General features: G+C 37.2%; 1 long non-coding RNA gene across 2 annotated transcripts in view; it reads left to right on the top strand.

Annotated features, from left to right (window-relative positions):
- Positions 1-13,835, top strand: part of LOC132597335 (uncharacterized) — a 308,349-nt gene that overhangs the window by 179,916 nt on the left and 114,598 nt on the right. The window lies entirely within an intron of this gene.

Here is a 13,835-nt window from a genome sequence, read left to right as displayed (position 1 = left end):
TCTTAAAAAAATAGATATAAAATGCTTTATTACATTTCTGTTATAGTCTCAATTGTAAAAATAAATACCCAAACTCTAACAAATTTGGCTAAGTAAAATATTACATAACATTAATGCACAGAAGGTGGGGAGAAGGAATACATTCTGGACTTCCCTTCTCTTTAAGTTTTTTGAAAGAGAACACTGACTGAAAGTCTGGGTGACCCAAGCATGGACTTCATTGGAGTAAACCAGTAAGCAAGATGTATAAAAAATGCTATCAAGATAATCAGATAAAATTATTAAAGAGGAAAGAAGATATTTTGCATCTCATTTGCATAGAGAAACATCTTAAATAAGCCCTCTGAAGCCTGAGAACCCCTAGGTGAGGAGAATATGCATTATTCCAGATCAGAACTAAAGATACAAGGAAGGAGGATGACCTCATGTGGCTTTCCTGTCTAGAGATATGTAAAAACAAATGTTACAACTATGAATTTGACATTAATCATGGGGAAATTTAACAAATGAAAATTACACATTACTGATGGATCTCTTTGTGAAACTTGTTGGATTTCCATGCCATTTTTTCATTCACTGATCATACAGTAAGGATACTGGGTCATTAATTATAGGCATACACAAAAAGTAGTGTTTCTACTGTGTAAGTTCTTTTTTTTTTTTTTTTCTAATGGGTAAGTTATACCTGGATATTATTTAAATTGAAAATCTGTGTTAGTGTATTGAAGCAACATTATGTCTGTATAGTAGTTATAATTAGAATTTTGTTATAAGTGGACAAGAAGGAAATATACATTATCATTATATTTAGACATGCAACCTATACAATAAGAAAGACAGTGATGATGGTAACTACATACTGCTTAGCATTGATTTCTTATTTGCTGCAAGGAGGGAAATCCAGAGGGGACTTAGAGATGGAACCTGGGAGATAAGAAGCCCACACAGTAAAAGATGAGAGCTTGATATGAGGAGACTGGTCATTCAGCATTTGCTTTTACTAGACTATTTTAGAAAAGACATGATACTACTAGTGGGAACAAATATAGCATAGTAATTTTGGGCACTGGTTCTGGAGACTACCAAATCACTTACTAACTCTCAATGCCTTTTTGAATGTCTATAAGATGGAGATAAAAATTTGGACCTCAAATTTTACATGATGTAAGGTGTATGAACAAAAATTGTCAAGATATTTGCTATTTTTAAATAAGAATTGTAGAATCACAAATGTTTCTGTGTAACATATATCAACTTTAAAGAGAGAAAATCTTGAAAGAAGCCAGAGGAGAGGAAAAAAAAAACCTTCCTTACAAAGGAACAAGAGTAATAATATATAGCAAATCACTGCAGAAACCATGCAGGCAAGAGAGTGGGGTAAATTTTTCTTTTAATTTAAAATGTTGAAAGAAAAAAATCACTAACCTAAAATTCTATATCCAGTAAACTTATTTTCCAAAAGTGAAGAAGTAACATCTTTCCCAAACAAACAAAAATTGAGGTAATTCCTCTCCAGCAGAAGAATAGTGCTTACCTCATATTGTATGGGAACCTGAGGGAGTTGACATGTATTGGAAGATGTTTTAGAAGACTATTTTAGGAGAAGAGAGGGATATAGGCAAGAATCTCAACTCTACATAAAGAAAGGATAAAAGAGAAGAAATAATGAAGGTAAAATTTTTTTTTTCTCAATTGAGCTACAAAAACCTTTATTAAAGTAATAATAGTAATAATGCTTCGGGTAATTATAGTCTGTAAATAAATAAAAACAGCAATATCACAAGGAATGGGAGGGAGGAATTGTGAATACTCTGTAAGTTATTTGTACTATACTTGAAGTAGTACAGTATTATTTGAAAGTGGAATTAGATTGGTTAAAAACCAATATACAGCTATGCTAATAGAGAAGAGAAAATGGAACCATATATAATGTTCAATTAAACAAGAAAAAGCCAGAAAAAGAGGAAAAAAAGAATGAATGTAACAAATAGAAAATAATTATAATCATGGCAAATATTTATCCAACTATATCAGTATTACTTTAAATGTGAATGGTCTAATAACACCAATTAAAAGACAGATTTTTAGAATACATAAAAAATAACCTATTTACCATCGCATCAAAACAAAGAATAAAATACATAGGAATAAGGCTACCTAAAAGACCTATACTCAGAAAACTATAAGGTACTGGTAAAAGAAATAAATAAAAGATGACACAAATGGAGAGATATACCATGTTCTTGGATTGGACTATACTTGGACTATACTACCCAAAGCAATCTACAGATTCAATGCAATCACTATCAAATTACCAATGGCATTTTTCACAGAATTAGAACAATTTGTTTTTAGAATTTATGGAAACGCAAAAGACCACGAATGGCCAAAGCAATCTTGAGAAAGAAAAACAGCTGGAGGATTCAGGCTCCCTGACTTCAGACTATACTACAAAGATACAGGCATCAAAACAGTATGGTACTAGCACAAAAAACAGAAACATATATCAGGGGAACAGGATAGAAAGCCCAGAGATAAACCCATGAACTGTGGTCACCTAATCTATGATAAAGGAGGCAAGAATATACAACTGAGAAAAGACAGTCTCTTCAATAAGTGATGCTGGGAAAACTGGACAGCTACATGTAAATGAATGAAAGTAGAACATTCCCTGACACCATACACAAAAATAAACTCAAAATGGATTAAAGACCTAAATGTAAGACCAGATACTGTAAAACTCTTAGAGGAAAACATAGGCAGAATACCCTTTGACATAAATCACAGCAAGATCTATATCCAGTAAACTTATTTTCCAAATAAAAGTAAAAACAAAAGTGAACAAATGGAACCTAATTAAACTCAAAAGTTTTTGCACAGCAAAGGAGACCATAAACAAAACAAAAAGACAACCCTTGGAATGGGAGAAAATATTTGCAAATGAAGCAACTGACCAGGGATTAATCTCCAAAATATACAAACAGCTCATGCAGCTCAATATAAAAACAAACAAACAAACAACCCAATCCAAAAATGGACAAGAGATCTAAATAGACATTTCTCCAAAGACATACAGATGGCCAAAAAGCACATAATTAGTGATGTTGAGCATCTTTTCATCAGAGAAATGCAAATTAAAACTACAATGAGGTATCACCTCACACAGGTCCAAATGGCTATTATCAAAAAACCTACAAACAATAAATGTGGGAGAGGGTGTGGAGAAAAAGGAACCTTCTTGCACTGTTGGTGGGAATGTAAATTGATACAGCCACTATGGAGAACAGTATGGAGAACTGTCTTTAAAAACTAAAAATAGAGCTAGCATTTGATCCAGCAATCCCACTCTTGGGCATATATCCAGAGAAAACCATAATTTGAAAAGATAGGCCCAGAACGGAGCCCGCATTTCCACAGAGCTGGAACTCCCACAGCTTGGGGTCTCTTCCCTCCACCATCACGGAACTGCCCCGGAGGCTGAGGGGAGGGCGGCCTCACTGAGGCTGCCGTCTCTGGAGGGGCCCCGGCAGCCGAAGGCGCGACAGTCCTGCGAATGGCGGGCCGGAGTGGGCCCCAACAAGGGTCCCCCTGCCCAATGTCATTGGAGTCAACAGATCAAAACTGAGTTTAGTTCAGAAGCAAAGGAAAATTTATATTTTGATCAGAGAATGGAGAGGAGTTGCCAGGCTACCACCTGCTAAACAAGAGGATGTGTCACCCATACCTGCTGCTGGAATTTCTCCCCGGGCAGAGGGAAGAGGGGAAGATGGCGGAAGAGTAAGACACGGAGATCACCTTCCTCCCCACAGATGCACCGGAAATACGTCTACACGTGGAACAACTCTTACAGAACACCTACTGAACGCTGGCAGAAGACCTCAGACCTCCCAAAAGGCAAGAAACTCCCAACGTACCTGGGTAGGGCAAAAGAAAAAGAGAAAAAACAGAGACAAAAGAATAGGGACGGGACCTGCACCAGTGGGAAGGAGCTGTGAAAGACGAAAGATTTCCACCCCTTCGCGGGCAGAGACTACAGGTGGCGGAGAGGGGAGCTTCAGAGACGCGGAGGATAGCGCAGCAACAGGGGTGCGGAGGGCAAAGCAGGGAGATTCCCGCACAGAGGATCGGTGCCGACCGGCACTCAACAGCCAGAGAGGCTTGGCCGGGGCGGGCAGGGCTGTGAGCTGGGGCTCGGGCTTTGGTCAGAGCGCAGGGAGAGGACTGGGGTTGGCAGCATGAACACAGTCTGAAGGGGTTAGTGCACCACGGCTAGGCTAGCCGGGAGGGAGTCCGGTAAAAGGTCTGGAGCTGCCGAAGAAGCAAGAGACTTTTTCTTTCCTCTTTGTTTCCTGGTGCGCTAGGAGAGGGGATTAAGAGCGCTACTTAAAGGCGCTCCAGTGATGGGCGCGAGCCTCGGCTAAAAGCGTGGACCCCAGAGACTGGCAGGAGACTCTAAGGCTGCTGCTGCCGCCACCAAGAAGCCTGTGTGCGAGCACAGGTCACTATCCACACCTCCCTCCTGGGGAGCCTGTGCAACCCGCCACTGCCAGGGTCCCGGGATACAGGGACAACTTCCCCGGGAGAATGCACGGCGCGCCGGCCTCTGCCGCCGCAGGCTCACCCCGCACTCCGTGCCCCTCCCTCCCCCCGGCCTGAGTGAGCCAGAGCCCCCGAATCAGCTGCTTCTTTAACCCCGTCCTGTCTGAGCGAAAAACAGATGCCCTCCGGCGACATACACGCAGAGGCAGGGCCAAATCCAAAGCTGAGCCCCTGGGAGCTGTGAGAACAAAGAAGAGAAAGGGAAATCTCTCCCAGCAGCCTCAGAAGCAGCGGATTAAAGCTTCACAATCAACTTGATGTACCCTGCATCTGTGGAATATATGAATAGACAATGAATCATCCCAAATTGAGGAGATGGACTTTGAGAGCAAGATTTATGATTTTTTCCCCTTTTCCTCTTTTTGTGAGTGTGTATGTGTATGCTTCTGTATGAGATTTTTCTCTGTATAGCTTTGCTTCTACCATTTGTCCTAAGGTTCTGTCTGTTTTTGTTTTTAAATTTTTTTCGTAATAATTATTTTTTTAATTTAATAACTTTATTATATTTTACTTTATCTTCTTTCTTTCTTTTTTCCTTCTTTCCCTCCTTCCTTCCTGCCATTGCCCCTCCCTCCTTTCTTTCTTTCCTTCTTTTCTTGTCCTTCCTTCCTTCCTTCCTTTCTTTCTTTCTTCCTACTTCTAATTCTTTCTCTCTACTTATTCTCCCTTTTATTCTGAGCTGTGTGGATGAAAAGCCCTTGGTATTGCAGCCAGGAGTCAGTGCTGTGCCTCTGAGGTGGGAGAGCCAACTTCAGGACATTGGTCCACAGAGACCTCCCAGCGCCACATAATATCAAATGGCAAAAATCTCCCAGAGATCTCCATCTCAACACCAGCACCCAGCTCCACTCAATGACCAGCAAGCTACAGTGCTGGACATCCTATGCCAAACAACGAGCAAGACAGGAACACAACCCCACCCATTAGCAGAGAGGCTGCCTAAAATCATAATAAGTCCACAGACACCCCAAAACACACCACCAGATGTGGACCTGCCCACCAGAAAGACAAGATCCAGCCTCATCCACCAGAACACAGGCACTAGTCCCCTCCACCAGGAAGCCTACACAACCCACTTAACCAACCTGAGCCACTGCGGACAGACACCAAAAACAACGGGAACTACGAACCTGCAGTATGCAAAAAAGAGACCACAAACACTGTAATATAAGCAAAATGAGAAGACAGAAAAACACACAGCAGATGAAGGAGCAAGATAAAAACCAACCAGACCTAACAAATGAAAAGGAAATAGGCAGTTTGCCTGAGAAAGAATTCAGAATAATGATAGTAAATATGCTCCAAAAACTTGGAAATAGAATGGACAAAATGCAAGAAACATTTAACAAGGACCTAGAAGAATGAAAGATGAAACAAATAACGATGAACAACACAAAAAATGAAATGAAAAGTACTCTAGATGGGATCAATAGCAGAATAACTGAGGCAGAAGAATGGAGAAGTAACCTGGAAGATAAAATATTGGAAATAACTCCTGCAGAGCAGAAAAAGAAAAAAGAATGAAAAGAACTGAGGACAGTCTCAGAGACCTCTGGGACAACATTAAACGTGCCAGAATTCAAATTATAGGGGTTCCAGAAGAAGAAGAGAAAAAGAAAGGGACTGAGAAAATATTTGAAGAGATTATAGTTGAAAACTTCCCTAATATGGGAAAGGAAATAGTTAATCAAGTCCAGGAAGCACAGAGAGTCCCATACAGGATAAATACAAGGAGAAATATGCCAAGACATATATTAATCAAACTGTCAAAAATTAAATACAAAGAAAGCGTATTAAAAGCAGCAAGGGAAAAACAACAAATAACACACAAGGGAATCCCCAGAAGGTTAACAGCTGATCTTTCAGCAGAAACTCTGCAAGCCAGAAGGGAGTGGCAGGAGATATTTAAAGTGATGAAGGAGAAAAACCTGCAACGAAGATTACTCTACCCAGCACAGATCTCATTCAGATTTGATGGAGAAATTAAAACCTTTACAGACAAACAAAAGCTGAGAGAGTTCAGCACCACCAAACCAGCTTTACAACATATGATAAAGGAACTTCTCTAGGCAAGAAACACAAGAGAAGGAAAAGACATACAATAACGAACCCAAAATAATTTAGAAAATGGGAATAGGAAGATACATATCGATAATTACCTTAAATATAAATGGACTAAATGCTCCCATCAAAAGACACAGATTGAATAAATGGATACAAAAACAAGACCCATATATATGCTGTCTACAAGAGACACACTTCAGACCTAGAGACACATACAGACTGAAAGTAAGGGGATGGAAGAAGATATTCCATGCAAATGGAAACCAAAAGAAAGCTGGAGTAGCAATTCTCATGTCAGACAAAATACACTTTAAAATAAAGACTATTAGAAGAGACAAAAAAGACACTACATAATGATCAAGGGATCGATCCAAGAAGAAGATATAACAATTGTAAATATTTATGCACCCAACATAGGAGCACCTCAATACATAAGGCAAATACTAACAGCCATAAAAGGGGAAATCGACAGTAACACATTCAGAGTAGGGGACTTTAACACCCCACTTTCACCAATGGACAGATCATCCAAAATGAAAATAAATAAGGAAACACAAGCTTTAAATGACACATTAAACAAGATGGACTTAATTGATATTTATAGGACACTCCATGCAAAAACAACAGGATACACATTTTTCTCAAGTGCTCATGGAACATTCTCCAGGATAGATCATATCTTGGGTCACAAATCAAGCCTTGGTAAATTTAAGAAAATTGAAATTGTATCAAGTATCTTTTCCGACCACAATGCTATGAGACTAGTTATCAATTACAGGAAAAGATCTGTAAAAAATAAAAACACATGGAGGCTGAACAATACACTACTTAATAACGAGGTGATCACTGAAGAAATCAAAGAGGAAATTAAAAAAATACCTAGAAACAAATGACAATGGAGACACGATGACCAAAAACCTATGGGATGCAGCAAAAGCAGTTCTAAGAGGGAAGTTTATAGCAATACAAGCCCACCTTAAGAAACAGGAAACATCTCGAATAAACAACCTAACCTTGCACCTCAAGCAATTAGAGAAAGAAGAACAAAAAAACCCCAAAGCTAGCAGAAGGAAAGAAATCATAAAAATCAGATCAGAAATAAATGAAAAAGAAATGAAGGAAGTGATAGCAAAGATCAATAAAACTAAAAGCTGGTTCCTTGAGAAGATAAAATAAATAGATAAACCATTAGCCAGACTCATCAAGAAAAAAAGGGAGAAGACTCAAATCAATAGAATTAGAAATGAAAAAGGAGAAGTAACAACTGACACTGCAGAAATACAAAAGATCATGAGAAATTACTACAAGCAACACTATGCCAATAAAATGGACAACCTGGAAGAAATGGACAAATTCTTAGAAATGCACAACCTGCCAAGACTGAATCAGGAAGAAATAGAAAATATGAACAGACCAATCACAAGCACTGAAATTGAAACTGTGATTAAAAATCTTCCAACAAACAAAAGCCCAGGACCAGAAGACTTCACAGGTGAATTCTTTCAAACATTTAGAGAAGAGCTAACACCTATCCTTCTCAAAATCTTCCAAAATATAGCAGAGGGAGGAACACTCCCAAATTCATTCTACGAGGCCACCATAACATTGATACCAAAATCAGACAAGGATGTCTCAAAGAAGGAAAACTACAGGCCAATATCACTGATGGACACAGATGCAAAAATCTTTAACAAAATACTAGCAAACAGAATCCAACAGCACATTAAAAGGTTCATACACCATGATAATGTGGGGTTTATCCCAGGAATGCAAGGATTCTTCAATGTATGGAAACCAATCAACGTGATATACCATATTAACAAATTAAAGGAGAAAAAACATATGATCATCTCAATAGATGCAGAGAAAGCTTTTGACAAAATTCAACACCAATTTATGATAAAAACCCTGCAGAAAGTAGGCATAGAGGGAACTTTCCTCAACATAATAAAGGCCATATATGACAAACCCACAGCCAACGTCATCCTCAATGGTGAAAAACTGAACACATTTCCACTAAGATCAGGAACAAAACAAGGTTGCCCACTCTCACCACTCTTATTCAACATAGTTTTGGAAGTTTTAGCCACAGCAATCAGAGAAGAAAAAGAAATAAAAGGAAATGAAATCAGAAAAGAAGAAGTAAAGCTGTCACTGTTTGCAGATGACATGATACTATACATAGAGAATCCTAAGGATGCTACCAGAAAACTATGAGAGCTAAGCAATGAATTTGGTAAAGTAGCAGGATACAAAATTAATGCACAGAAATCTCTGACATTCCTATACACTAATGATGAAAAATCTGAAAGTGAAATTCAGAAAACACTCCCATTTACCATTGTAACAAAAAGAATAAAATATCTAGGAATAAACCTACCTAAGGAGACAAAAGATCTGTATGCAGAAAATTATAAGACACTGATGAAAGAAATTAAAGATGATACAAATAGTTGGAGAGATATACCATGTTCTTGGATTGGAAGAATCAATACTGTGAAAATGACTCTACTACCCAAAGCAATCTACAGATTCAATGCAATCCGTATCAAACTACCACTGGCATTTTTCACAGAACTAGAACAAAAAATTTCACAATTTGTATGGAAACACAAAAGACCCCAAATAGCCAAAGCAATCTTGAGAATGAAAAACAGAGCTAGAGGAATCAGGCTCCCGGACTTTAGACTATACTACAGAGCTACAGTAATCAAGACAGTATGGTACTGGCACAAAAACAGAAAGATAGATCAATGGAACAGGATAGAAAGCCCAGAGATAAACCCTCACACATATGGTCTCCTTATCTTTCATAAAGGAGGCAGGAATGTACAGTGGAGAAAGGACAGCCTCTTCGATGAGTGGTGCTGGGAAAACTGGACAGGTACATGTAAAAGAATGAGATTAGAACACTCCCCAACACTATACACAAAAATAAGCTCAAAAGGGATTAAAGACCTAAATGTAAGGCCAAAAACTATCAAACTCTTAGAGGAAAATATAGGCAGAACACTCTATGACATAAATCACAGCAAGATCCTTTTTGACCCACCTCCTAGAGAAATGGAAATAAAAACAAAAATGAACAAATGGGACCTAATGAAATTTCAAAGCTTTTGCACTGCAAAGGAAACGATAAACAAGACAAAAAGACAACCCTCAGAATGGGAGAAAATATTTGCAAATGAAGCAACTGACAAAGGAGTAATCTCCAAAATTTACAAGCAGCTCATGCAGCTCAATAACAAAAAAACAAACAACCCAATCCAAATATGGGCAGAAGACCTAAATAGACATTTCTCCAAAGAAGTCAGACTACCAACAAACAGTTAAAGGAATGCTGAACATCATTAATCATTAGAGAAATGCAAATCAAAACTACAATGAGATATCATCTCATACCAGTCAGAATGGCCATCATCAAAAAATCTAGAAACAATATATGCTGGAGAGGGTATGGAGAAAAGGGAACAGTCTTGCACTGCTGGTGGGAATGTGAATTGGTACAGCCACTATGGAGAACAGTATGGAGGTTCCTTAAAAAACTACAAATAGAACTCCCATATGACTCAGCAATCCCACGACTGGGCATATACCCTGAGAAAACCATAATTCAAAAAGAGTCATGTACCAAAATCTTCATTGCAGCTCTATTTACAATAGTCCAGAGATGGAAACAACCTAAGTGCCCAGCATCGGATAAATGGATAAAGAAGATATGGCACATATATACAATGGAATATTACTCAGCCATATAAAGAAAGGAAATGGAGCTATTTGTAATGAGGTGGATAGACCTAGAGTCTGTCATACAGAGTGAAGTAAGTCAGAAAGAGAAAGACAAATACCATATGCTAACACATATATATGGAATTTAAGAAAAAGAAATGTCATGAAGAACCTAGGGGTAAGACAGGAATAAAGACACAGACCTAATAGAGAATGGACTTGAGGATATGGGAAGGGGGAAGGGTGAGCTGTGACAAAGCGAGAGAGTCATGGACATATATACACTAACAAACGTAAGGTAGATAGCTAGTGAGAAGCAGCCACATAGCACAGGGAGATCAGCTCGGTGCTTTGTGACCGCCTGGAGGGGTGGGATAGGGAGGGTGAGAGGGAGGGAGACACAAGAGGGAAGAGATATGGGAACATATGTATATGTATAACTGATTAATTTTGTTATAAAGCAGAAACTAACAAACCATTGTAAGAAATTATACCCCAATAAAGATGTTTAAAAAAAAAATAAGATACATGTACCCCAATGTTCATTGTCGCACTATTTACAATAGCCAGGACATGGAAGTAACCTAAATGTCCTCCAACAGAGGAATGGATAGCGAAGATGTGGTACATATATACAATGGAATATTACTCAGAAATAAAAAAAGAATGAAATAATGCCATTTGCAGCAACATGGATGGACATTTAGATTCTCATACTAAGTGAAGTAACTCAGACAGAGAAAGACAAATATGATATTGCTTATATGTGGAAGCTAAAAAAGAACAGTGTACAAATGAACTTATCTACAAAGCAGAAATAGAGTTTCAAATGTAGAAAACAAACTTATGTTTACCACGGGATAAGGGGAGGGAGGGTTAAATTGGGAGATTGGGATTGATATATACACACTACTATATATATAATAAGGATCAACTATATAGCACAGGGAAGTCTACTCAAATCTCTATAATGACCTATATGGGAAAAGAATCCAAAGAGTTGATATATGTATATGTATAACTGATTCACTTTGCTGTACAGCAGAAACTAACACAACATTGTAAATCAACTCTACTCCAATTAAAAAAAAAAACACCTGTATGTCTTTATAAGAAGCACACTTTAAATATAAGCACTCATGTAAATTAAAAGTAAAGGAATGAAGAATGATACATCATCTTAACACTACTAAAGGAAAGCTGGAGTATCTATTTTAATTTCAGAGCAAGAAAATTTATCAAGGATAAAGAGGGACACTACATACCAAAAAAAGGATCTCCAAGAAGATATAACTATTTTACTGTGTATGCACCTAACAACAGAACATCAAAATATGAGGGAAAACTAATCAAACTGAAAGTAGAAATACACAAATCCACTATTGTAATTGGAGACTTCATCACCTCTCAGTAATTGATAAGATACCACAGGCAGAGAAACCAATAAGAACACTGTTGATCTAAACAACACTATCAGTAAATTTGATCTAACTGACATTCATAGAAAACTCTACCCAGTAAGAGCAGAATACACATTTTTGTCAAGCTCACGTGGATCAGTAAGCTAGACCACATTCTAGGCTGTAAAATGCACCTTATTAAAGTTAAAGGCATAAGACTCATACAAAGTATGTTCTCAGATGACAATAGGATTATAAATCAATAACAAAATAATCCTCAAACATTGGAGATTAAATAAACATATTTCTAAATAACACATGGATCAGAAAGTCTCTAGAGGAATTAAAAAACATTTTGAAGTAAAAGAAAATAAAAAAATACAACTTATCAAAATTTATGGGATTCAGTGAAAGTAATGTTTAGAGGGAAATTTATAACATCAAATGCATATATCAGAAAAGAAGAATGATTTAAAATCAATAATATAAACTTTCACATTAGAAAACTAGAGAAAGAAGAGAAATTTAACCTATGGAAAGCATAAGAAAAGAAACCATAAAAATAAAAACAGAAGCTATTGAAATATTAAGAAAAACATTAGATAAAACCAATCAACCCCAAATCTGAAAAGGTTAATAGGATTGATAAAACTCTAGCCAGGCTAACAAAGGAAAAAGGAGAAAAGATGCAAATTATCACTATTAGAAATGAAAGAGAAATCATTAGTGATCTCATGGACAATAAAAGGATAACATGGGCCTTCCCTGGTGGCACAGTGGTTGAGAGTCTGCCTGCTGATGCAGGGGACATGGGTTCATGCCGCGGTCTGGGAAGATCCCACATGCCGTGGAGCAGCTAGGCCCGTGAGCCATGGCCACTGAGCCTGCAAGTCCAGAGCCTGTGCTCCACTATGGGAGAGGCCACAATAGTGAGAAGCCCGCGTACCAAAAAAAAAAAAGAATAACGAATATTATGAACAATTCTATGCACATAAATTTAATAACTTAATGAAATGAACTAATTCCTTGACAACACAAACAACAACCACCAAAACCTATACAAGAAAAAGCAAATAATATAAATATTTCTATTAAATAAATTGAATAGTTAATAATATTTGAAAAAAGATAACACCAGTCCTAGATTGTTTCACTGGTGAGCTGTAATAAACATTTAAGGAAGAAATGATTCCAATTCTCCACAATCTTTTCAAGAAAATAGAAGGAGAGCAAGCATTTCCTAAATCATTCTATGAGGCTAACATTATCCTAATACCAAAACCAGATAAACACATTATAAGAAAGGAAAACCACAGAATGATATCTCTCATGAACATAGATGCAAAAATCCTCAACAAAATGCTAGAAAATTGAATCCAACAATGTATAAAAACTAAGTACTATGACGGAATGGGATTTATTTTGGGTATGCAAGCCTGGTTCAAAAATCAGTCAGTACAATCCACTATATCAACAGGCTTAAGAAAAATCATATGATTATCTTAATTGTTGCAGAAAAAGCATTTGACAAAATTTAACATGCATTCATGATTTAAAAAAAAAAAAACCCTCAGCAAACTGGAAATAGAGAGGAACTTTCTCAGTTTGATAAAGAACATTTATAGAAAAACTAGTATCATGCTTAAAGGTGAAAAACTGGATGCCTTCCCACTAAGATCAGGAACAAGACAAAGCTGTCCTTTCTCACTACTCCTATTCAACATCACAGTGGAAGTTGCGGCTGGTGCAATAAGATAAGAAAGTGAAATAAAGATTTATAGATTGAAAAGTATGTAATAAAATTGTCTTTGTTAATAGATGGCATAATTGTCTATGTAGAAAGTCTCAAAGAATCTACAGAAAAATTCCTGGAATTAATGAGTATAGAAAGGTCACAGGATACACAGTCAAGATACAAAAGTTAATTGCTTTTTCGTATTCTAAAAATGAACATTTAAAATTTTATATATGAAAGAAAGTACTAATTACTAGTATAAGGAACAAATAGATGGATTTCTTTTACAGATTTTATTATAAAAGATA

This window comes from Globicephala melas, chromosome 5 (genome assembly GCF_963455315.2).
Source record: "Globicephala melas chromosome 5, mGloMel1.2, whole genome shotgun sequence".
NCBI lineage: Eukaryota > Metazoa > Chordata > Mammalia > Artiodactyla > Delphinidae > Globicephala > Globicephala melas.
The sequence above is the reverse complement of the archived record's forward strand: the minus strand, read 5'-3'. Positions and strand labels throughout refer to the sequence as shown.